Genomic DNA, 25,135 nt, shown 5'->3' with positions numbered 1-25,135 from the left:
TTGTCCCTCAGCCTGCGGTGTTAGTATGAAGAGGCGAAAAATTAAGTGTCGAGAGTCGGCAGGGTGTAAGAGGCCGTTTACAACCTCCAGTCCCTCCCTGCTGCAGCTGAACAAGGGGCCACACAGGATGGAAGGCTTCTTCCGTCCGTCCGTGCCCTCCTGCTTGGAAGCAGGCCTCTCTCCTGCTGGAGAGGCAGGGGAGGAGCAGCACGGGTCCTTGGTCCACGGAGCATGGTCTGCTGCAGGAAGGCCGATGGACCGAGGCTGGCAAGAGATACACAGTAAAGGCACTAGGAGGGAGAGAGACCAAGAGAGGGAAGACAGGGTATCAGAGGAGGATGACCAGCACGACCCGAGCGGGGAGAACAGAGAGGGAAGTGAGAGCAAGAGCAGAGGCGTGCAGCCACCCTGGGCGGGAAGGAGGGGAAGGCCACGAGGCTCCAGGGCCCCAGAGCTGGTGCCACACTCTGAGCCAATCTCCTGGTTGCTTGATGGGCCAGGCCTCCAGGCAGGACCCAGAGACTGGGACTTCAATCCTTTATCTCTTCCAGAACTGCCAACCTAAGTTGAATCAAAGGGAAGAGAGCCCTCCCTATCCATCCTGCCCACCCCGGGCTGGCTGGCTGGCTGACAGGGTGCCTCTGAGAGCTGGTCCTGACTTCTGGGTCTCCCCAGTAGGGTCCAAGTGAGCAGGAAAATTCTGGAGCCCCGTAGACGGACCCAAGGGATCAGCCAGCAGGCGGACCAATGTCTTTCAAAGATTCCCTCTTCTCCCTGTCTGATCTGGGGCCAAGTGATGAGGACGCCGGTGGACACTCAGGGCCATGGGCAATGAGGACTCATAGGTCCCAGCAGTGTTTGAAATTGAAGTGGTTTACCACTGGGGGTCATGAAGCCTAGCTGGGGAGTAGGTTCTTTGTCTGCCTCAGAGCTATCTCTAGAGGGGAAAAAATTCTAGTGTTGGGAATGCCAGCCCAGGCATGATCCTCAAGGATGACATTAGCAGGCTACCTGGGGACAGAGGTGACCCTTACTTGACTCCTCTGTTTACCTTCCCCACTAAGTGACTAACATTTGCTAAGTCCTGACGGTTGGTCCCTTCCCTTCTCCCATTCCTCCACCTCCACCCCTACAGTGTGTGAACCGAGGCACAGAGTTATCACACACACACACACACACACATGCATGTACGCACATACATATACTCACTATGAAAGTAATCCTCGTCCCATTCCAGAACATTCTGAAAATAGGGAAGGAAGGAAAAAATCCCTGCATGATCTCACTTAACATGGTAGCTGTGAAATTGGAGGATTATTTCTAGTCACCCTTTTTCACTTGAAAATGTTGATTTAAACACAGTAGTAGTTTTAGTCTCATACAATCTTGTGCCCTCCTTTTCTCACTTAACATTTTAAGAATCTTACTGTATTTGATTTTTTTTTCACAAGAATTTTAGATGTTTTTGTATAGTCTTAACAGTTATCGGTGAAAATGAGAGATTAATATTCCAGGAAATGGATGCACAATGGATAACAGTCCCATGTTTTGTTTTGGACATTTAGGTGATTTCTGTGTTTTCACTTCTCGCCAGGCAGTGTAGCTTTTTTACAGTTAGACTTTGTCTCTGGGAGAGATGAGCCACCAGTTTCACATTCCTTATGTTGGTCCAGCCCACACACAGGCAAGGGCCACTGTCTTTCCACCTTGTGCTGTTCACTACAAGGCAAACTGTGTGAAGAGTGTGAGTTGGTGGCTCACTCTGGTAAGTGTCTGACTCTTGATTTCAGCTCAGGTCATGATCTCAGGGTCATGAGATCCAGCCCTTGGTCGGGCTCCATGCTGAGCTTGGAGCCTGCTTGGGATTCTCCCTCCATGTCCTCTCCCCCATGCCAACTCACACACTGTCTCTCTCTGGGGGGGAAAAAAAAAAAAAAAAAGACTGTGGATGAGTCAATTTCTGGGTTGGCTCACCCCTTTTGGGTGAGGGGTGTCACAGATTACTAAATTGTAGTTTCTAAGTCACAGATTAATTGTTGGGGTAAAACAAGTTTCAGGTCCACCATTCCTGGTTGGCTGGGCTTTGGAGAAGTGGCCTCAGCTAGCATGCTGAAAAAGTTTTTAGGGAACATTTAGGTCACTCTTGAAATGCATCAGGTGCCTCTCAGGGTGGGCCACCTGTCCACCTCCCTGCATTCCCGAGCAGCAAGCCAAGTTCCCACGACAAAGGTGCGACCAGCACTTCCATCCAGGTGGGAAGTACTTACTGCTTCTCATTTGCTGGAAGTCCAGGATCCCAGGCAAATGCCCCCCCTACAGCAGTAGGAAGGGCATGTGTGGGGGTGGAGACTGGCTGAGCCCAGCTTTTCTCAGGGGGCACCTTTTGCTGTAATTGAATTAAAATCAACAAGGAGACGCAGTTCCAAGCAAGTCTCCCTTATGAACATGGGAAATATGCAACAATCTAACAACAGAGGACACTATTTGAAACATTTCGATATAGGATGTGATTTGTAATGCATATTTGTGGGGAAAGCAGGATCCCAGTTTTTACTGTAAAAAAAAAAAAAATGACACACACGCAAGTCTACAAGAAGCTAAAAATATACGCTTGAATTTTCAAATGTTATTTCTGGGTAGTGAAATGATGGGTGATCTTTCTTGCCCCCCTTTTGCTTAATTATATTTTCTACTTTAATATAGTCAGCACACAGTAGTGGAGTCACTGTTCAAAGGTGCTCTTTATGGTTTAAAAATATCTGTCACCCACATTTCTTTTCACTTTACAAAGCCTTTCCTAAATATGATCATATTTGGTTGTTGCAACAACACAGGAATAAGTCAAGAACAGTATTAAATAAAATTTATCTAAAAAATCTGTAAATAAAAGCAAATCTCACACCCCATTTTACAGATGAAGAAATTGATTTTCTGGGGGTTCTCCTTCGGGATGGAGTTCCCTCCATTCTAGACCTTTGGTGCCTTAGTTCCAACAGCCATCCCTGAGCTGCATTCCAGTTTAAAAAAAAAAAAAAAAAGAAGTCAGTTTCCTACCTTTTTCAATATGGACGAGGGAGGTAAGAACACAACTCGAATGATTTCACTGCCCCTGCCTAGAGCCTTCAATAGCTCCCCATGACTCTAGGATAGGGTTTTTCAATTCTGGGCTTTCCCAGCTGGTTAATTCTTTGTTACAGACATGTCCTATGCATTGAAGGGTTATTAGCAGCATCTCCATCCTCAAGGGAGAGGCCAGTAGCACTCTTCACACTTACAGCACATGCCCAGCTGCATCAACCAAAATGCCGACAGGCCTGTTGTCTCTGGACAAAATTGTGCCCAGTGAGGAACCATCCCAAACCCCCCGGGCCACCACCCAGGCCTCTGGTTACCTCTGAGGCGTCCTCTTGCCAGGGCCTGTCACACAGATCAAACTTTACTTTCTTCACATATAACTTCCCAGGCAGCTGACACCAGCTCTTCACACTCCCACGGCCCCCCGGGGATGCGGGGGGCTTCCTCTCGGCAGCCCCAGCACCCTACGCTAGCACCCCCTACCCGTGAGTAAAAAGGCCCATTTGCTTGGTGTAGTGGGAGCTCCTGAGCCCAGGGCCTGTGTCCTGTCCCCTCGGAGCCCTTTGTGCCGGGGAAGGGGACGCTGCAACTACTTCATAAAATACTTGGGTGAGAAGGCAGGAGGGAAGGTCAAAGGGGGCAAAGTGACTGCATTTTTGTGATCTAGCAATCTAGGTTTTTTTCGTTTTGTTCTTGATTTTGTTTTTTAAGGTCTGTTTGGGCCTTGACAAGTCATGTTTTGCATTGGAAGATGCATTCCATCTGTACGAAGGAGGCAGAGTCACAGCCCAGCTTGACTTACCATCCCAGGAAAGGAAGAGATCAGAAGAGCATCCTTAGAGCAGCAGCAGCAGGAGGTGACCTGGGAGGTGACACCCGGTGAACGTGGGTAAGAAACAGGCTGGCCTGGGAGTCGAGAGCGGGATGCGCCGAGCTGGAGTGCGCTGCCTCACTCTGTGTGTGGTCCCGGGTGAGTAAGAGCGCTCAGCCCATGTTAATTGAATTAAAGTTATCATCTGATGTGTAGCGTCTGTAGGACGTTCTCTGGCAGCTGAGGGATTGCCTTTCTGATTCACGGCTCCTGCGGGTGGCTGAGAGGACTATCCGGCTCTTGTGTTTTCTACCTGTTTCCTGGGGGTTATTCCCTGGTGGACAGGGATTCCTCCCAGGTGACTGAGTCCTCCCTGTCCCTAGGCTGTGGACCAGCCCCTGAGGCAGGCCATGGGCCAGCTGCAGCTACCTGCCAGGAGCAAGACTTCCCAGAGAGGTGCCCCTGGGCAGTGTTCTGCTGCTCTGGCTCTGGGTTTGGCTCCAAGGTAGCAGCAGTCCTAGCAGTCCTAGCAGTAGCAAGAGAGGCCCCATCCGTTGGGCTCTGAGGGGCTGCTGCTGCAGGTTTGTGATGGTGGCATGGAGTTCAGGCACACAAATGTGAGACCTGCTGGGAGGGTCCTTGCAGGGTGTCATTGAGCCTGCTGCCAAGATAAAAAGATCTGGGCTTCTGGGGCGTCTGGGTGGCTCAGTCAGTTAAGCATCCGACTCTCGGTTTCAGCCCAGGTTGTGATCTCAGGGTCGTGATCTTGGGGTCATAAGATCGAGCCCCCCATCAGGCACTATGCTGAGTGCAGAGTCCGCTACAGTTTCTCCCTCTGCCCTGCCCTACCTTGCTCTCTGTCTCAAATAAATAAATTAAATTATATTAAATTTAAAAAACCCGAGCTTTCAGCATCAGAAAAAGCTGGGCTTCCTCTGAACCATGGGTTTATATTTGTCCCCTGGACGCCACAACCCTTGCAGTTGATTGTTCCCCTCATTGCTTAGGCTGCTAGGGAGCTCAGAGTTCACATTGTGTTCCGCCTCTCTGCACCTGAGGCAGACCATTTCATGTGCACATTGGTGAGGTCATCTGACTTTTATTTTCTCATTCATGTTTCCCTTCAGTCCCTTGGTGATTTTTTTTTCTTATTCTGAATAAAACCTGCTTGTACGAGGGTCACAGAACCCTGTCTCTCGACAACCAGCAAGCTGGGCAGTGAGCACACCAGCACTTCATTGTCCCACTGTCTTCATGCAGTGGCCAAAGGCTGCAGGAGTCAGCAGCCCAAGGGGCCGGGTTTGCACGTCCCGTATTCTCTATGTTCACTTAGAATCCTGCCCTGTCGGTTTATTTTCTTTCTGTCCCATGTGAGGCTGTGCTAGTTTTCACAGCTCTTCACAGGACTCAACACCTGGTACTAAAGAGGAATGAAAGTGGATCCGCGTGCCAGGCACATTTTTGTCAAGTCAAATGAATTTCGAAAGCAATTCTCTGAGACTTCTCGCAGCCCTTCTTAAGATGCTCCTTCCACCCCGCCTCTTCCTCTCTTGCTCCTTCGCTCTCCCGTGAGAGCCACGGGGACGACGGGTTCCCAAAAGCAAAGCGGGAAACAGAACGCAGTCTTGGCATGAATAGAAAATGAATAGAAAAATCTGACAGCGAGATTTCCTTCCAGTCTCTTGGAAGGAGATCCTCTCCGTCCCCCTCCCCCGCTCCTGTCCCTCTCCCCCTCTCTCCCTCCCCCTGACTTTCTCTCTTCCCCTCTCCCCGCCCTCCCCACCATGCCTCCCTTTGCCCTCCATCCAGCATACAGTCACTTACTGGCTAAACAAGTGAACTTCACTTATTTGAGACTTGTTTTTTCCTTCCCTAAAAGAGGAATGGAAAAAACACCTCGAAAGAAGATTGTGTGAATTACATTAAATTTATCTGTGTGAAGCACTTTAGCATATCTCCGGACACAGTGGAAGTATAACAAATGTTAGCTATTTGTATCCACTCACTCAAGAAACATTTCTGATTTTCCGTGTGTTCAATGTTGGACACACACACAACCAAGAATCTCTCCAGGAAAAGTAATTCTCATTATTTAGACTCACATACCCCAGGGTAATTTGGGGGCAGAGAGGTCCTGAGACCCCCACTAAGGGGACACGTTACTGGGGTCCTAGGAAAGGCGGGAAAGGCACATTGCTCTCATTAGGTCTTGTCTCCTTGTCTTGTCCCTCCCCTCCCCTTTTTGCTTCTGAGACCCTCCTTCTCTGGTTTGGGGTTACCCGTGGGGTCCAGTCCTTGGCCCCACTGGAGGCAGGCAGATCCCATGACTGAGCCCCACTGTCCATCCCTAGTCTCTACCTGGGCTATTTCCATCGTCACTGTCTTTATGCAAAATTGTCATAAAAAGATGAATCTCGCTGTTAGATTTGCTTCTCCCCTTTTTTCCTATTCACGCCAGGACGGCTTTCTGTGTCCCTCTTTGCTTTTGTGAACCTGTCGTCCCCGGGGCTCTTGCAGGCTCTAAACACCCTCCGTTCAGTGATGCCACGAGTGATTAATCTGTGGCTCGTTTCCTCCCATCTTCCCCAGAGCGTGTGCGGCGCCCATTCATCAAGATGCCCAGATAATTGAAGCGATCCACCTTCGTTCAGGGCCACGCTCTGGGCAGTGATGCCGGCCTGGAGATCGGTTGTGCTCAATGTAATTACTCTTCCTGAGTGACTCCCTGGGGCCCCTCTCTGCCTCCCTCACATCCCCGTCACCTTGAACGAGGCTTCTGCCCACGCCTCTCCCCGCCTCCCCATCAAGTCCTTCTGTGGACTCTCACCCCAGGCTCGCTGTCCCCACAGTCCTACTCTGACCCTGAGAAGAGCCGCTGGCAATGAAGGAGCGAGTGGATGGCTGCGCTAAGACCACAGTTTCAGGGAGCCGCATTGGCCATTGGAAAGGTCCATCTTCCTTGAAGCTTGGAGAGGCAGAGACCCCTTACTGTGGTGATACTGCAATGTTTCTCAGAGAGCTTGAGGGAAAAGGCAGAAAGGGGCTCTCTCTTGAGAAACAAGTGGAGAACCAAATGTCCCTTGGACCCATGTGGGGAAGGAGAGCTCTGAGGCTCAGAGGAGGCCTTTGCCATTGTCTGCTCCAGCTGCTCTCCCGATGCCAATCTTTCGGGATGCCTCTTCTTAGTCTGGATCCTCTTTAATTTTTCACTCATTCATTCATTTACTTATTTCACAGATAACTGTGACTCATGGCATCACGATGCCATGTCTTCACAGTCCCAAGCACCATGGGAGTGAGGTGACAAGAACAATGCGATGTCCCAGGAACCTGGAGGAATGAAAAAGTTGTATGAACATCATTGATGTTGTCTCCAGAATGTCAAGTTAATAAGAGAATAAACATCACCAGTTGCTTTAGGGGATATTCTGCAAGGGAGGCTTTGCCTTCAAGAGGGTATCATTTCCTCCAACCAATGCCAACCAACAATGGCAATGAAACAAAGAGGCATAAATCACTGAAATAAACAAAACTCTTCTGTGTGTGGCCTTGTACGCTGTGCAGTGAAGGGTCTGTAACCCAGTGTCAGACTAGGGGTGGAACCTCCTGGACCCAGAGAGTGTGAGGCTGTCATTGCCCTTGAACCCCTTTGCATTTCAAGGTGGGCGGGGTCTGATGGCCTCAGTTGGAATTCAAGTCCGCCAGAATATGGCCCTAACTTGACTTTCTCCTAACGGGCTATGTTAGACCTTTCGAGGAACAAGCACTGAAATGACTGTGGTGTCTCACCTCTGTCTCCACAGAAGTGAATATACATTATTAAAAACCATAACGTAAATGTAAGGGAGCCCAACCCTGTTCTAATTTTCCCTGTAATGACTTCTAGGTGCTTTTTCAAAAATATCAAGGAACAAAATCTTAAGCAAAAATTGTTGGTGTCCTTGCTGTGTTGATGTCCTGAGTAGGTACTCCATTTTATAGAGGGGAACCCACACTGTCCACTTTGTCCCCACAAGAACGTTCCATTCAGTCCACTGTGATCTCCATCCCAAGCTCAGGACTTTGTTGTTTAGTGAAATTTGTTGTTTAGTGAACTTCCTTCATGCCTAGAATCTCTCTCTTCCTTTTTCAGCTATGTAAATCTTGCTTTTCACCTATATCTAGCCCTGCTCAATTCCCTGACCGACATCGTTCCCACAGCGTTTGGAAAGCTCTCCCGCATCTGACCTCTGTAGATAGTGTTGTCCACATCACTTAATAACATACCACTTTGGGACATGTCTCCCATTGTGACTTCATGCTTGCATTTCAGTTTTGGTTTTTTTTTTTTTTTTAAGATTTTATTTATTCATTTGTCAGACAAAGATCACAAGTAGGCAGAGAGGCAGGCAGAGAGAGAGGGAGAGAGAGAGTGGAAGGAAGCAGGCTCCCTGCTGAGCAGAGAACCTGACGTGGGGCTCGATCCCAGGACCCTGAGATTATGACCCGAGCCGAAGGTAGAGGCTTTAACCCACTGAGCCACCCAGCCGCCCCTGCATTTCAGTTTTTAAGGGTTCTGGTGTCATCTTCCTAATGAGTCTCTGAGTTTTTGAGGGCAAGACTCAGGTGTTCCATTTTTGTCTCTCCCTTTGGTGCTGCTAGGTACGTAGATGGCACTCACATTCCAAGGAAGTTTATTCCTTGGGTCAGTACGTCTCCATCCGAGGTGCAAAGAGACTCACTTTGGAATTCTCTGAGAATACATACCACTTTGAAAACATCACACTAAAAGTTGGTGATCCCTTGATGCTAATGGAGCGGCAAGTTAAAATGCACAGTTGAGCACTGACTAACATGAAGGGAAAATACAAACTGACGCTTCATAAAAACTCTCAGACCCTCAATAATATGTCTCTAACACCCTCTTCCATCCCTAGCCCTGCTCTCCACCCTCTCCTTCCACTCTCAGCCATGTCTGAGGAACACCAGGCTGAGTCTGTGGGAGCTATTGACAAAATAGTGGAAGAACTCACCCGTTACCAGATTAGCTTCTATGATTTCACGAGATAAGTTGGTCCTCACTTTGTGCATTTCTATGAGGTGAGAAGAAGTTTGGAAAAGTCCAGGGCTGTAGATCCTTCGTATATTTAGATTCTTGCACAGCTTCTAAGTTAGGGCAAGAACCGGAAGGAGTGCAAGATTCAAGATGGAGACGGTGGTTGTGGACACCGGATGCTGCAGACAGTGACATGAATGCTGGGAAGTGGGCATAGTTTGCACTGCATTGCTCATGAGGAGAGAAGTGGAGAAGGATTTCAATCTAAAATGGAACTAGAGGATATGGAATAAAGAATCCCACATATATGCCCTCAGAAGAATGGAATTTAAGAAATAGGTTTCATATAAATGCCTGGTTTACAGAAGGGTGAGACTTATCTCCCGACCGATGAAATCCATCAAGAATTGCTCTCCATCTTTAAGCCCAAGAACTTCCTACTTGGACACTAGTTGGACATCCCCCTCTTTGCACTCCTTGCCCGTAAATCTAGCCTGCGCCAAACCTGCAATGGGCTTGCCTGTTGCTGCTACAGGATACATTTCCTGAATTGCAGTTCCTCTGTTATTCCCAAATAAACCCAGTTTCTGGTGATCTGAGCTTGCCTCAGTTTACCTCTTGATTTAGGCTGACAGACGGAAGAGGAGAGGGAGCCCGGTGGTAGCAGCAGATGGGTGTTGTAGGAGCAAATGGAAGTAGGAGGGAAGGGGCTGGAAACTGGAGGAGGGACCGAGATGAAAGACTTTGTTTTATTATTTAATTTTTGGATTAAGCATATTTGAAGATAAGCATATTTATATCCCCTGTAGGTCCTCAGCTTCTTCAGTCTGATGGGGATACAACAGAGATAGCTGCAGCCACAGGAGACAGACTGGACTGACCCCAAATTCTCTGGAAATGTTGTCAGCGGTCCAACTCCAGCCTTGTAGGAGCTCGACTGTGGGTCAATAAATTGTGGCAAGGTTGTGAGGAGGGGGTCCTATGTAAGCATATGTCAGCAACCACGGGGGCCACGCAGATGGAGCAGAAAGGAGGGATGTTCATGAATATACATAGTTTGGAGGTGGAAGAGAGTTTAGCAGGTTCGAGAAGCTCCTATCTCAAGTTTATTTTGTTTTTGGTTTTTTTCTTGGAGAAGTTAGGACCACTGCCAAGAGTTAGGGGGTAGATGGAGATTTGGGTTACTGAAAGCTTGGAACATTACCATGTGGAAGGAGAAAGCCAGCAGAGCCAGGGAGCAATGCTGACGTACTTTCGAGGGTGGGAAGCATAATTGTGTCAATCCTGATTTAGTCACTTAATGATCATTATTGATGACCATCTCTGTGATCTCCCAGCATCCTAGACATAGATAGCACCAATAAAAGCAGATAGTTGGGCAGATGCAGGGTCAGAGAATGGAAACATAGAGGCTTCAGAGAAGGGGGCAAACCAATGGAGGAGAGAGGAAGGGCCGAAGTGGGTGTCCACAGAAGAGGACCAGGAAAAAATTCACCGTTTTTTAAAAGTGAATATTTCATTCAACACTGCAATAAAAACCGAACAGTATTAAAAATAGGAGTGGCAGGGCTGCCTGGGTGGCTCAGTGGGTTAAGCCTCTGCCTTCAGCTCAGGTCATGATCTCAGAGTCCTGGGATCGAGTCTTGCATCAGGCTCTCTGCTAGGCAGGGAGCCTGCTTCCTCCTCCCTCTCTCTCTCTCCCTCTCTGCCTACTTGTGATCTCTCTCTCTCAAATAGATAAAATCTTTAAAAAAAAATAGGTGTGGCTTAAAAATGCATATTAATCTTTAGTTTCCTTTGGAGGCGTTTGCCAGTTCTCTACAGCAAAGTAATGCTAGGAAAATGTCTTCAGGAGAAAGAAATTCTCTCAGAATGCACATTAAAATTCTTAAAAAGGATTAAAGATTCAGGAGGAGCTAACCCACTGTTGCGTTTCAGTGGTGTCTCCTATCATGGCCCTTGCAAACATTAATGACCCTGCAGGTAAGGTGAACACATCCTGGTTTGCTCAGGAACATTCCATGTAATTATCAATGACGCCTATGTCACCAAAGGACAGGGAAACTCCCAGAAGTCGCCGGTGCCCGTGGTGTTGGGGTCTAAAGGGAAAGGATCAGCGATGGAAGCAAAGCTACCCTGTCCTGAGGATTCTCTAAGGGGAGAAGCCACAAAGGGAAGGCTGCAGGATAGGGCCCCATTCCTTATGGGCAGCTGGCTTAGAAAATACTGTCTGACCCCAGCTGGATTCCCCCAGGCCATTCGATCAGCCCAGGGTGCCTCAGGGCAGGAAGTCCCAGAAACCACTCACAGGTTCTGACTGCCCACTTGAGCTTTGCTCAGCATGAAAAAGGGCGGTGCAGGAATCATCTTTGCTTCTGCCACAGTGAAGACCCAGGAGGTTTTGCCTAAAGTAGATTCCTAATACATACTCACAGGACTGAATGGATGTCCTCTATAGAACACACTGGAGCTGTTCTGTCTGAGAGGCACCTCGATCCATGGCCTTCCACTTGGCCTACAGAACTCATGGTGCAACAGTACAGCCCAGAAGGTGGGGCAGGTGAGGATGGGGAAAAAGCTGGCAGGAGCTGGGATGGAATTTTTTTTTTCCGGAGCCCAGCTGGTGATCAGCTTATACCCTAAAGCAGAAGGATTAATAACCAGAGTAATTTTATCCCCATCAGAATGTAACTACAGATGTGGGCTTATTGGGTGAAACAGCTAATCCTTTCTACATTTGGCTCACTCATGAAACACGATGCCTGGGGTTGTCCAAAGCACTGTTTCCACATGGGCATAAGGCTCTCGGGCTGTGTGGGGCAGCTGTCGACTGTCTGTGCTCTCGCTGTTGGGTGGGCTGACTTCTCACTGGCCTGACAGAGGGGAAGGGAATAGGCCTGTGTGTGCGTGTGCGACCGTGTGTGTATGTGCGTGTGTGCGTGTGTGTGCGTGTGTGTGGACACTGAGGAGGGGTAAGGGTGTCGCCAAAGGAAAACGTCAGGCGTTGGAGTAGGTGGGTGCACTGAGGGCCCGGAAGGAGAAAGTCTCCTGGGAAAAAAAAAAAAAAAAACGGAAGGTTCATTGCAACCGCAAGTCCTAAGGTCTCAGGGATAAGGAGGCAGCAGGAAGAGGGAAGAAGGCTAAGGAAAGGGGGTGCACCTGGGTGTCCACGTGCGCACGATCTGAGCCCGCAGGCACTCAGGGATTTTATAGCGTGGCCGTGGTTGCAGGCTCCCAGGCCAGGAGACACAATTAATCAAAGAGCTGCTGCTGATGGAGCAGAGATGAAAGGGTTTCTCGGCCAGTCAGTGATGTGCTTGGAGCTTTTCCCGGGGCAGCCACCCTGGGGTAAGTAACAGGAGACACGGTTCTCTCTGAGCGCTAAGGTCTGGGCGTTCCGCGCTGCCAAGGAGGGAGGCGAAACTGGGCAGCCAGCGAGCTTCAGGGAGTGGGCGTGGCCTGGGCGACGGGGCGTGGCCCCAGCACCGGGCCGCGCGCGTGACCGACTCCGCCGCCTCCCGCTCGGCGCACCGCCTCCCGCTGGGCGTGGCGGTGGGGGGCTGGGGGCCCGCGGCTGTCCCGGCGGGTCGCGGGGCTCCAGCCTAACCCCGGCCGCTGTCGGCGCGGCGGCCCCGGACCCGGCCAGGGCGGTGCGGTGCCGGGCGCCGAAAGCGTCGCCTGCCGTCCACCCAGGGCCACGGGGCTCGGCTGGTTGCTCCGCCCCGCTCGCTGCCCCGGCTTCTCTTCAGCCCCAGGCTGGAGGGGCCGGAGAGGTTCAAGCTTCATTCCAGTGTGCTACGTTCCAGAAACTTAAAAAAAAAAAAAAAAATGCCCCGGGGTTCTTGGACGACGTTGAGAGGAAAGCAGGGTGTCCGACATCCCCACCCAAGTGCCCCGGAACCCGGGAGCAGCATTTGACTGAGGAGTCCGGGTGGGTGGGAGGGAAGGGCCGAGTGGCCGAGGCGCTTCTAAAGAAAACCTTCTCACCCACGCTTCTTCCGTCCCCTTCCCTCTGACCGTGCGATCTTAATGCACGCCCCCTCCTTCCCTCAAGCCCAGAGAATCTGGAGCCTGGAGCCTTTCTCCCCCAGGGCAGGGCGGGCCCACCGTGGCGGCCCGGAGCCACGGAGGCCGGGCCGGGCTGAGCCTGGAAGGGTTGGGCCCTGCGGGGCGGGTCTCAGGGTTGGGAGGCTCGCATTGCCATGGCAACGTGTTCTTCCTCCCTCCTTCCAGCGGGAAGAACCAACTCCCGAAAGTGCAGCAAATTGGAAAGGGACCTGCTGAGTGCCAGCTGGGGCTCTAGGCCCGAGGGGGGAGGGGAGGTGGTCTGCAGAGGGAGGTGGGGGGGGGGTGCGACCGAGCCCGACAAGCGACCCCAAGCAGAGATGCGGGGTTGCGCATGTTACCTCTGAGTCAGACGGGGCCACACGTGCTGGACACGTGACACGCGGTGCTTTCCCGTGGCCGCGGGGGAACAGATGTCGTTGCTGACTCGCTTAGAATGATCTCTGCCAAGCTCTGGTTCCCGCTAAGTGGGACGGTTCCCTTCTCTTCTCAAAAGTCCTGGCTATGGAATTCAGTTCTAAGAGGCTGAGGCCGTTAATCAATTTCTTCCTTTCTTACATTTTTTTTTTTTTTTGAGTTTTAAAAGTGGTTTTAGTGGTCAAAAGAAAAAGTATTTTTTCCACTTTATAAAGGTGTAAAGAAGGAAATGAAAATGGTCCACAATTCCCAATTCTTAGGCCCAAAGATAGCCACTGTTAATATTTTGTTGTCATCCTTTCAGATTCTTTCTGCACAGTGGTTCACACATGAATGTAGTATTTGCAGAAGTAGAGAATATGCTGCCCATGATGCCTTTTCACCTGCATTTTTACTTAACTTACCGTAGACATGGAAAGGTGTAGAAAAATTATTTTATTATTATTTTAAGATTTTACCCATCTATTTGAGGGAGAGGGAGAGAGAGTGTGGTGTAGGGAGGGAGAGAGAGAAGCAGAGTCCCTGCTAAGTAGGGAAACCTCAGGCTGAGCTCCGTCCCAGGACCCAGATATCATGACCTGTTAGGACCTCAGCGGAAGGCAGACGCTTAACTAACTGAGCCACCCAGGTGCCCCAATTTATTACTTCTAATGGCAGTATAGTATTACTATAATTTATTAACCAAGTTGCTAAGCTGGAAATTGAAGCTGCTTCCCAATTTTTACTCTGCTATGTGGTAATAAACATACACATACATTTTGGCACACAGTCTGTTAGTTTTCTTAAGTGAAACTTCTAGAAGTAGAATTACTCAGCCAAAGGATATGGGTGTTTTAAAAAATTTTTAAAAAGATTTTATTTATTTATTTGAAAGAGAGAGACCATAAGCAGGCAGAGAGGCAGGAGGGGGCTGTGGGGAGAGAAGCAGGCTCCCCGCTGAGCCCGACAGTAGGGCTCAAATCCAGGACCCCGAGATCATGACCTGAGCCGAAGGCAGAGGCTTTAACCCACTGAGCCACCCAGGTGTCCTGGGTGTTTTAAATATTAATGTACATTTCTACATTCTGGGTCTGTGGGTTGTTTCTGAAGCAAGTGGGCTTTTTACCTCCTCAGTCGGTATGAGAACAATAGGGTAAATCCACTGTAGATGGTGTCTTGGTTGCTATTCCTGCCACAACAAAATCTGAAATCAAGAATCTGGGTGGGAGTAGTTTTTCTTCAGAGGGGATCCCAGAAGCACTCTGAAGGGTGGGCCATAAGAGGTGCACTGATGCAGGGGTTCCTACGGCAGGCAACTGAGGTCCAGTTAAGATGGCTACCCTTGGAGCGAGCACACAGAGCCCTCCTCAGAATGGATCTGCCTTTTTTTTTTTTTTCTAAGATTTTATTTATTTATTTGACAGAGAGAGATCACAAATAGGCAGAGAGGCAGGCAGAGAGAGAGAGAGGAGGAAGCAGGCTCCCCGCGGAGCAGAGAGCCCAATGCGGGACTTGATCCCAGGACCCTGAGATCATGACCTGAGCCAAAGGCAGTGGCTTAACCCACTGAGCCACCCAGGCGCCCCCCCTCCTCAGAATGGAAACCCATTTGTCTCTGCAGGCCATTAAGTCTCCAGATCATCTGACTTTCCCCGCTGTTATTTGGAAAATTTCTTCAGGTGAGTTCTAAGGTAGGCCAAGGGGTATGGCTGGGACATCTACAGCCTCAGCTACAAATGAATTATTTCAACTTCCCCAGAATCCAAGCCAAGGGTTGAGGTCAGTGCAGGACACAATTGCGTAACGGGCTACAATTTTCGTCAGCTCCTCCACCTTCCCTCTCTGTTCCCTAAACTATCTCTTGGTGCCAACTTCAGCTCCCAGAGAATATAATCTAAGACTTGCCAAAGAGGTCTTCTCAGGGATTTGCTCTAGAGTGTCCGAGACAAACTGTCACTTGTCCAGGTACGTTTACATTTTTGGACAGGAAGCAGAAAAGAGATGAATTCTTCACCAGAGGAACTGAGGAGAGCGCTGGTGTTCCAGGCAGGGTGGCAGCTGGAAGCCTCTCGGGAAGAGGTGCCGGAGCGCCAGGCCGGGCCCACAGAGGAATTCTGCTTGTCCTCTCTTGACCCACAGCAGGTGAGAGGCAGAAGTGGGACAGGAGAGAAGAGTCCAGAGCCTTGTTTCTCTCATAAGGATGACATTCACTGGCCTGTGCATTTAGAAAATGAGGCAGGCAGGAAGAAACAAGGCTGAAACTGCTGTGAAAGCAGTGAGCCACCAAGGCAAGTGTAGAGGGAGGAGGAAACACCTCAGGGCTCTGGGTGAAAGGAGGTACTTGAATAAGGGACTCAGCTCCAGCTCACCTCTCCCCTACCTGGAGTCTTGTCTGTCCTCTGTCCCCTCTGACCTCTCTTTCCCAGAATCATTTCCTACTTGTTTCTGCCCATCCCCGACATGCTGATGCTACTTAGGGTTCCATCCTGTACCCTGTTATCTCCTGCAGCAGCACACGCTGTTGGGGGCGGTCATAGGTCACACACAGATGCCGTACGGAAGGCCGGCCAAGCTCTTTCTCAAGAGCTCGGGTGCCCCCTGACCCAGAAGTTGACAGAAGTCACAGCAATGGGAGAAATCTTGGGGCAAACACTTGGGGCAAACATGGGTTCCCTTCAGGCTGTGTGTCCTCTGGCTGTCATATTTGGAAGCTAGTGTCTCTAATGAAGTCATGAGCTGTGTGAGGCTTTTATTTCCCAGATTGGCTACATGAAGTGGCCGGCAGACAATGCCCTTTCTGCCTCCTGAAGGAGTTTCTCCACCAGCCCCAGAGCAGGAACATGGGAGGATGCGGTCCTACTCCTCCGTGGGCACCTTGGTTTTTACTGACACAGTTGCCCCCCTTCTCCACCCCCTCCCCCCCAACTCTTGCCTTCTGCAGTTGGGAGAACCCTCTGCTCACCAAATCAGGAGTGGTTCCCAGCCCTCATCCTTATTGTCTGCTGTCTGGGGCTCTGCTTGCCCGTTCTGCCGTCTTGAAACTCTGTCCTTTCTCGACCTCCATATGTCACACCCTTTCAATGGTCCTCTGTCCAGTGAGCTGTTTCCTTTCGTCCCCTAAGACCCCATGCTTGGCAACAGCATGAGGTAGTGGAAAGAATGTAGGTTTGGGAGCCAGAGTGACTGTATGATTCTGAGCTCTATCATTCATTAGTTGGGTGACCTTTCTGGCCTCCATTTGCTCAACTGTAAAATGCGGGCAATCATGGGTTTTGAAGATATCATAGGTAAGGGGCCTGACACCAAGCACTTGCTAAAGACACAGCAGTTAGGGGTGTTCTTCTGTGACTTTACCAAGCATTACACGGCCCCGTGTTGACTCAAGCTCACCTCTGGGCTGAAGAGCGACAGCAGTCTCTTGCCATCCCCGACTGCTCTCGTGTGTTTGATCTCTGTGTCCCTGTATCTGCTAAGTATTCCCACTTTCGATGTCTCTCCATGACTTCAGTATCAGCTGGCATGAAACAATCTTGTTCCTTCTCCAAAGCTTTTCCTGTCAGGATTTCCCTGATTGAATTGTCCACACAACTATTTTGCAGACTCTTGGGCTCGAAAAGCTTGGAGGTGTCTTCCTTTAGCCTTTCTTGTTCGGAAATAGTGGTTATTATTGGTAGAGTGCCTTCACATGCATGTCTGACTTCTCCACAGCAGTATTTTGGAGTAGGCTACCACAGAAATGATGCCAGGAGAAGCAAAATAATCTGCCTGGAGGTAGGGTGGCTGGCTGAGCACGACTCAGACAGGAACCCCAGCCTTATCCTATGTCTTGGAGATGTCCCTCCCCTGATTGATAGCCAGGCTGGTCCCAGGTCCCAGTGACCCAAAATGCTGAAGTCTCTCCGTTCTCAAAACAAGTTGTCAAACCTTTCCCAATGTCTCCCTTCAGCTTCCAATTTTCTCTCACCTCCCCTTCAGAGACAGACTCCTTTATAAACTAGTACACATCTACTAGCTTGCTTTATCCTCTTCTCTTCAGGTCTGCAGTCCGGCTTCCACCAACCCTGCATTGGCCCTTACCAGGTCATTAGGTCATTTTGCTCTATTTAACACTTGCACAAACCCATTACTCCCTCCCGCCTTTCACTCTGCCCAGGTGTCTTTGGCTCAGCCCATCTCTCTCTCTCTCTCTTTAAAAAGATTTTATTTATTTATTTGAGACAGAGAGAGCAGAGGGGATGGGCAGAGGGACAGGGAGAAGCAGACTCTCTCCTGAGCAGGGAGCCTGATGCAGGGCTCAGTCCCAGGAACCCAAGATCGTGACCTCAGCTGAAGGCAGATGCTTAGCTAACTGAGCCACCCAGGCCGCCCAAGAAGATCAATTCTATTTGAATGTCTCACAGACACCTCTACTCAGCGTGTTGTAAACTGAGCTCATCCTCTTCTATTTCTGTCTTCAACCGGGTTCCTTCGAAGTTCAGGGGAATCTTACTTCTCCAGCCCATCTCCCCAGAAACACCCGTTCACATCTCACTTCCCACCTATATTAGGTCCCAACTTTGATGGAACGGGTTTGCTTTACTGAAAGTCTTGAGTTTGGTTTTGGTTTACAGCTTGGTTACCTTCTGGCTATTGGAGATTTGTTTGTTTAGCATTGCTGAGGAAGCCTCTGTCTTTTGCCTTTTGCTTTGAATTGAAAATTGATTGCCTGAGCCTGTCTTTTTTTCTCTTTAGTACATTAATGATGATGAGCAGTAACCCCCAGTTCCACAGTCCTTTAATTACTGTTTGTCCCATACCTCTCAAGTGCCAGAGATAACACACAAACCAGTGCCTCTTCTTTAATTTGTACCCCTTTCACCTGGCCACAGGCGAGCAATTGTTCTGCTATATCAGGGCATGGTCTTTCGAATCTCCCACTCTACCACCACCCACAGGGTCCTCAGAGCCAGCCACCTGGCAAGAGATCAACTCCAGAATCTCATCTTTAAAAATTGCTGTGAAGAGTATTCTTTGCTTTTTAGGGTAGGCTTTCTAAATGCGGAGCCTGAGACAAGGATTTGGGCAGCTGTGGTTTACTGAAGAAGTGGTCTTAGGAGAAAGGAGGTAAGAGAAGTAGGGTAGGCCAGAGGAAAGACCTATGCACGGAGCTGTAGCCCAGCTACAGCTTCATTTGTCAGGAGCATGAAGGGTCCCCCAGAACCAGTCCCACCTGGAAGCCAGAGGGCCAGCCTTTTGTCCTCTATGCCAGTTGGTCTTCAGCTGCAGATTTCTGGGGGGTGTGACCTCCTGCCTGAGGCAGCTCCTGGATTCTGTTTGGCTGAGGGTAATTTTCTGGTATTTGGCAGAGGGGTGTAGTGGCCTGTAAAGTGATCCGGGACACCAACAACTTCTAAGACTACTTCAGTAAATAGCTCCTCAGTCCACCAGTGGCTCAAGCTAGAAACCTGGGAATCATGCTTGTTCCCTTTCTTTTTTCTCAATTTTCAATCCAATCCAATCAATCTCCAAAATATGTATTCAGTCTTCTAATCATTCCACTTACTTTTTCCATTTTTTACGCTCACTACCTAGTGGACACCTTTATCATCTACTGTCCTTATTACTGCAGTACCTCCTAACAACCCCCTCGTGTATGACCTGCAAGACAGCCAGAGTAATCTTTCTAAATCTCATCTTTTCATGTGACTTCCTTTATTAACCGTTTTTCATTGCTCGTATGATGATTTCAAACTGCTTTATATGACTTAAAATATCCTGCATGACCTTGGTCTTACTCATATTTCCTGACTCATCTCTCACTACTTACAACCTCAAATAACTGGCCCAAATGGGCTTCTTTTAGTTACTTGAATGTACCATAGCTTCTCTTGCTTCTGTGTCTTTGCACATATATTTTCCTCAGCCAGAACACCTGTGCCACCTCTCATCTGGTTACCTCTCATTCATCTTTAAGGATCTGCCTAGTTATACCTGCCCTTGCAAAGCCTTCCTTGCTCCTGGCATCTAGATGCCCATAGCACCTTGTGCTTCCCCATCATATCACTTATCACACGTGGCACTGCGATTGCCTCATTGGTTGTCTACATCTTTTCATGACAGTGCTTTTTCTCTACCACTTTCCTCATTCTGTTCTCACCCTTCTTTCTTTCCTGTATTTTTTAAGACAAACTTCCTTACACTTTCTCTCCTCTAGTAATTTGGCAGTAATATATCTTGGTTTAGTATGAACTAATCTCTAATCAAATTAAATTCTAAGCTCTGTGGAAGCAGGATGGTGCTTGCATTATTTATCACTGTATTATCAGTGCTTAGTGTATGGACAGAACTCAATAAATGTTTATTATATTATATGAACTAGTAAATGTATAAAAATATTTCATTTCTGGGGTGCCTGGGTGGCTCAGTGGGTTAAAGCCTCTGCCTTTGGCTCAGGTCATGATTTCAGGGTCCTGGGATCAAGTCCTGCATTGGGCTCTCTGCTCAGCGGGGAGCCTGCTTCCTCCTCTCTCTCTGCCTGCCTCTCTGCCTACTTGTGATCTGTCTCTGTCAAAGAAATAAATAAAATTTAAAAAATTTAAAAAATATTTAAAAAAATATTTCATTTCTGTTTTCATTGCTGGTTTAGGTGCCAGCACCTATAACCATGCTTTGCATACAGTGTTTAATAAATTCTTGTTAAATTCAAGAATGAACTGAGACTTTCCTTCCAATCTGCATGACAGTCTTCCTGCCTGATTTAGTCCCTCAGCACCTGTGAACACTCTGTGTTCAGAGTCATGCAGCAGAGACCGACACCAGCAAAATGGCAGGCTAGAAAGCTCCTAGGTTTCATTTTCCTAAACAGACATAAAAACAAAAATAAAACAAAAGCCACACTGTCTTAAACAACTTTGTAGGAGCTTTGGAAAATGGTTAAAGTTTTACAGCAAGAAAATAATGCTCGATCATGAAAAACTCATTTTCAAAATGGTAGGAAATTTTGTAGAGTTTTCACTCATCCTTGATTCAGCCCACTTCACCCCTCCCAGTGGAGTGGTGATATTGGTTTTGAGCAGGTAGTGGCCCAGCTCCCAGTTCTCCCCTACCAGAAGGAGCAGCGTGGATCTTCTTTTTAACTACTGTGTTATGTCTGTTCTAAATCGTCTGGAGGTACCTGAAGGACCAATGCAAGGCAATAGCCTTGTTCCACATAACTTGGGATGCAAATAGGAAAAGCAGGGGGCACTGCTTGTAAAGTCTACAAGGTGGTTGCAGACCTAAAGACAGCTTGGGCCAGAGATTCTGAGTGGAGATGTATGGTAGACCATCTAAGGCCAGGAGGATAAACTGAGCTGAGATGCTTTAAGGAATGAGGACATTCAAAAGTAGCCACATATACAGGGGAGTTTATAAACAATGTGCATGCCCAGGGAAGATGCATGCTAAGGAAAATCTGTGAGCTTAGGCTTCCACACAGGGCTAATCCCTAGGCTCAGAGTAAACCTACCTCAATGGTGACTGAATGACTCCAGGACCAAGCCATTCCACAGATACTAGAATTGGTGGATGTTCTTTTATTTTGTTGTTTTGTTTTGGCTTGGGTGCGTTTGTGTGTGTGTGTGTGTGTGTGTGTGTGTGTGTGTGTGTGTTTTAATTCCTAGCCTTTCAGGAAACCTCTATCCAAACACTAGCGGAACACAAGCTAAAGGAATAGAAACTTCAGTGATTACACATGACAAGGTATATCACCTTTGCAAAAACAGTTTGGAAAAGTTTTGAAACAAATGTATTGGTGCAGGATTCAACCACCACCAGCATGAGAAGAAAGAAAGAAAGAAAGAGAGAGAGAGAAAGAAAGAAAGAGAGAGAATTTGCAAACTCTGAGATAGAGGGAGAAAGAAAATCTGATTTCCAGAGTTACTACTAAAGGATACAAAGAAACAGGAGCACAAGGCTAATTCAAAGGAACAAAATTAACTGACAGAAGCTGTCCATGAGGAAACCCAGACATCAGAATTACTAGAAAAAAGACTTCAAGCTGGTGATATTAGATATATGTTTTACCCTTATATACCAAGGTAAACATGGGCAAAGAACTAAATGAAATTAAGAAGACAATATATGAACAAAATGATAATACCAACAAAAAGATAGAAATTATAAAAAGGAACTAAGAAATTTTAGAGCTGAAAAACACAATAACTTAAATAAATTTACTAGAGGGGTTTGATTTCAGTTTCGAGCAAGAAGAAAAAATCAGAGAGCAATAAGATACAATGATTGAAAATATTGAGTCTAAGGAGAAGGGGGAGAAAGAGTGAAGAAAAATGAACAGATATTAAAGGACTTAAGGAACACTATTAAATGGACAAACGTGCATTATGGGAGTTTGAGGAGGGAAGAGCAAAGAAGGTAAAAAATTACATGGAGAAATAATGACTGAAAATTTCTCAAATTTGAGAAAAAACATGAATCTACAAATCTAAGAAACTCAATAAACTCCAAAGAGGATAAACTTAAAGAGACTGAGAAGAAGGTATATATTAAACTGTCAACAGCCAAAGACAAAGAGAAAAATCTTGAAAATAGCAAGAGAAAAGTAACTTTTCACATATAAGGGATTCTCAGCTGATTTCTCATCAGAAACCATGGAGGCCAGAAAGCAATGGTATGATTTATTTATCATACTGAAAGAAAAACACCTGCCAACCCAAAATTCTGTATCTGGTAAAACTGTCTTTAAAGAAAATGAGAAATTAAGACAGTCTCAAAATAAATAAAAATAAACAAAACCTGAGAGTTTACTACTATTATCTTTGCTCTCTAAGAAATTCTAAAGGAGGTTCTTCAGTTTGAGTGAAATGAAAGAGTTTATACAGTAGCTTGATGTGATATGAGATCTCTAGTAAAGGGAAATATATGGACAAATCCAGTTTTGGGGGGCCTGGGTGGCTCACTCAGTTAGGTGTCTGCCTTCAGCTCAGGTAATGATTTCAGGGTTCTGGTATTGAGCCCTGTGTAGAGCCCTCAGTAGGGAGTCTGCCTCTCCTTCTCCCTTCCTCCCCACTGCCTCTGTCTCAAATAAATAAATAAAATCTTTAAAGAAAAGAAAAGAATTAATTCAAATCAAATCCAGTATTATTGTAAATTTGGTTTGCAACTCCATTTTGAATTTTCTATTATATCTAAAAGACAAGTGTATAAAATGATTATAAGCCTGTTTGAGGGGAGACAATGTATAAAGATGTAATCTGTGACATCAATAGCATAAGGAGGAATGATGAAGCTGGATCAGAGTAGTTTTGTGTGTGGTTGAAATTGATATCAGTTCAAATTAGTAAGTAATCCCCATGATAAACATACACAAAGGAAATGAGAAGGGATTCACAACATGTTGCTACAAAAAAAAAAAAAAAATTAAGTAAACACAGAAGTAGGCCTTAACAGAAAAAAATGAGGAAGAAAAGACCTATAGGGCCTAAGAAAAAAATATATAGCAAAGTGGCAGAAGTATTTCCTTGCTGGCAATTACTTTATTTTTTTTTTTAAGATTTCATTTACTTATTTGATAGAGGGAGAGAGAGCGAGTGAGCATAAGCAGGGGGATGAGCAAAAGGAGAGAAAGAAGAAGGTTCTTCACTGACCAGGGAACCCGATATGATGGGGCTTGATCCCAGGACTCTGGGATCATGACCTGAGCTGAAGGCAGCTGCTTAACTGACTGATCCACCCAGGTACTCCTCCTTATAGGTAATTACTTTAAATGCAAATTTATTAAACTGCCCAAAGGCATACATTGTGCTACACAATAAAGGACTGGGAAAAATCTGCCATGCACTTATTACAGTATGTCTGCAGTCTTACACTGCAAAGATCCTAAGAATGAAAATAAAATGTAACTATTAGAAATGTGATAAAATGTTAAAATTAAAGAGACTTTTTTTTGTAGACAAAAAAAAGGTTGACAGATTTGACAAAACGGATACAAACTATATGCTATCCACAAGGTACTCCTTTTAGATTTAAAGATGCAAATATGTTGAAAGTGAAAGAATGGGGGAAAAAATTCCGTGCAAATAGTAAACAGAAGAGACTGGGGTGGCCATACTATGATTATAAAAAGTAAACTTTGAGTCAAAAACTGTTATAAGAGACAAAAAAAGTCAGTTCACAAAGAGATATGCAATTATAAACATACATGAACCAAGCATTAGAGCCCCAAAATATATAAAACAAACATTGGCAGATTGAAAATAGAAAGCTCGTCTACGGCCATACCACCCTGAATGCACCCGATCTCGTCTGAAAATAGAAAGCTCTACAGTAACAGACTTTAATATCTCATTTTCAATAATAGATGGAGCATCCAGACAGAAGATCAATAGGGAAAGACAGGAATTAAACAAAGGAATGGACCAACTGGGCCTAATGGCTATGTACAGAACACTCTACTAATTAACAACAGAATTCACATTTTTCTTAAGAGTTCATGGAACATTCTTTAGGATAGACTATGTGTTAAACCACAAAATAAGTATTAATAAATTTTAAAAGATTGAAATAATACAAAGTACCTTTTCTGACCATAATGGAATAAAACTAAAACTCAATGACAGAAGGAAAACTGAAAAATCTGCAAATATATGGAAACCAAATAACATACTCTCAAACAATCAATGGATCAAGAAAGAAATCACAAACGAAACTAGAAAATACTCTGGGATGAGTGAAAATAAGAACACAATATTCTTAAACTTATGGGAGGAAGTAAAAGAAGTATTTAAAGTGAAATTTATACAAGGTACCTGGGTGGCTCAGTGGGTTGTGTCTGCTTTCCACTCAGGTCATGATCTCAGGGTCCTGGGATTGAGCCCCACATTAGGCTCTTCGCTTAGCAGGAAATCTGCTTCTTTCTCTCTCTCCCTCTGCTCTCCCCTGCTCTCTCTCCCTCTCTCTTTCTCTCTCAATAAATAAAATCTTTAAAAAATAAAAGGGAAATTTAAAGTATTAAACATATAAGTCGGAAGAGAAGACAGATCTCAAATGAATATCCTAACTGCACACCATGAGGAGCTAGAAAAAGAAGAGCAAACTAACCTCAAAACTAGCAGAAGGAAAGAAATAATAAAGATTAGGTCAGAGGTAAATAAAATAGACATATAAGAAAAACAATGGAGAAAACACGCAAAATCAAAGTTTGACTATTTGAAAAGATCAACAATATTGATAAAATTTTAACTAGACTGATCAAGAAAAAAAAAGAAAATAGACCCCAGTTATAAAAATCAAAACTGAAAGTGGGAATATTACTACTGATTTTACAGAAATAAAAAGAATTATAAAAGAATACCATGAAAAATCATAAACCAACAAATTTGGATAACCTAGATGAATTGGAGATATTCTCAGAAACACACATATACCAAAATGGAATCATAAAAAAAATAAAAAATATAATTAGACCTATAACTAGTTGGAGATGGAATCAGTAATCAAAACCTCCCGACAAATAGAGGCCCTGAGCCAGACAGCTTCACTGGAGCATTAGGCCAAACATTAAAAGAGAATTAACACCAATCCTTCTCGAACTCTTCCAAATACTGAAGAGGAGGGAACATTTCCGAAGTCATCCTATAAGATCAGCACTACCCTGACACCAAAACTAGACAGAAAGACTACAATAAAGGAAAACTACAATATCTTTTATAAAATGCAAAATCTTCAAAACCTTCTTTTATGGATGCAAAATCTTCAACAAAATATTGGCAAACTGA

General features: G+C 46.4%; 1 long non-coding RNA gene across 2 annotated transcripts; it reads left to right on the top strand.

Moving 5' to 3' along the window:
• The first annotated feature begins 1,677 nt into the window (after nucleotides 1-1,677).
• LOC132020915 (uncharacterized) lies at nucleotides 1,678-7,194 on the top strand. 2 transcript variants are annotated; one of them, XR_009405145.1, is made up of 3 exons: nucleotides 1,678-1,765; nucleotides 3,787-4,045; nucleotides 7,124-7,194. It is a non-coding gene; the product is annotated as an uncharacterized LOC132020915 (long non-coding RNA). The 2 variants fall into 2 exon arrangements; XR_009405146.1 differs by lacking the exon at nucleotides 7,124-7,194 and adding an exon at nucleotides 6,476-7,010.
• Nucleotides 7,195-25,135: the final 17,941 nt, after the last annotated feature.

This window comes from Mustela nigripes, chromosome 6, assembly GCF_022355385.1.
Source record: "Mustela nigripes isolate SB6536 chromosome 6, MUSNIG.SB6536, whole genome shotgun sequence".
Classification (NCBI taxonomy): domain Eukaryota; kingdom Metazoa; phylum Chordata; class Mammalia; order Carnivora; family Mustelidae; genus Mustela; species Mustela nigripes.
Note: the sequence above shows the minus strand (reverse complement) of the source record. Positions and strands in the feature narration are given on the sequence as shown.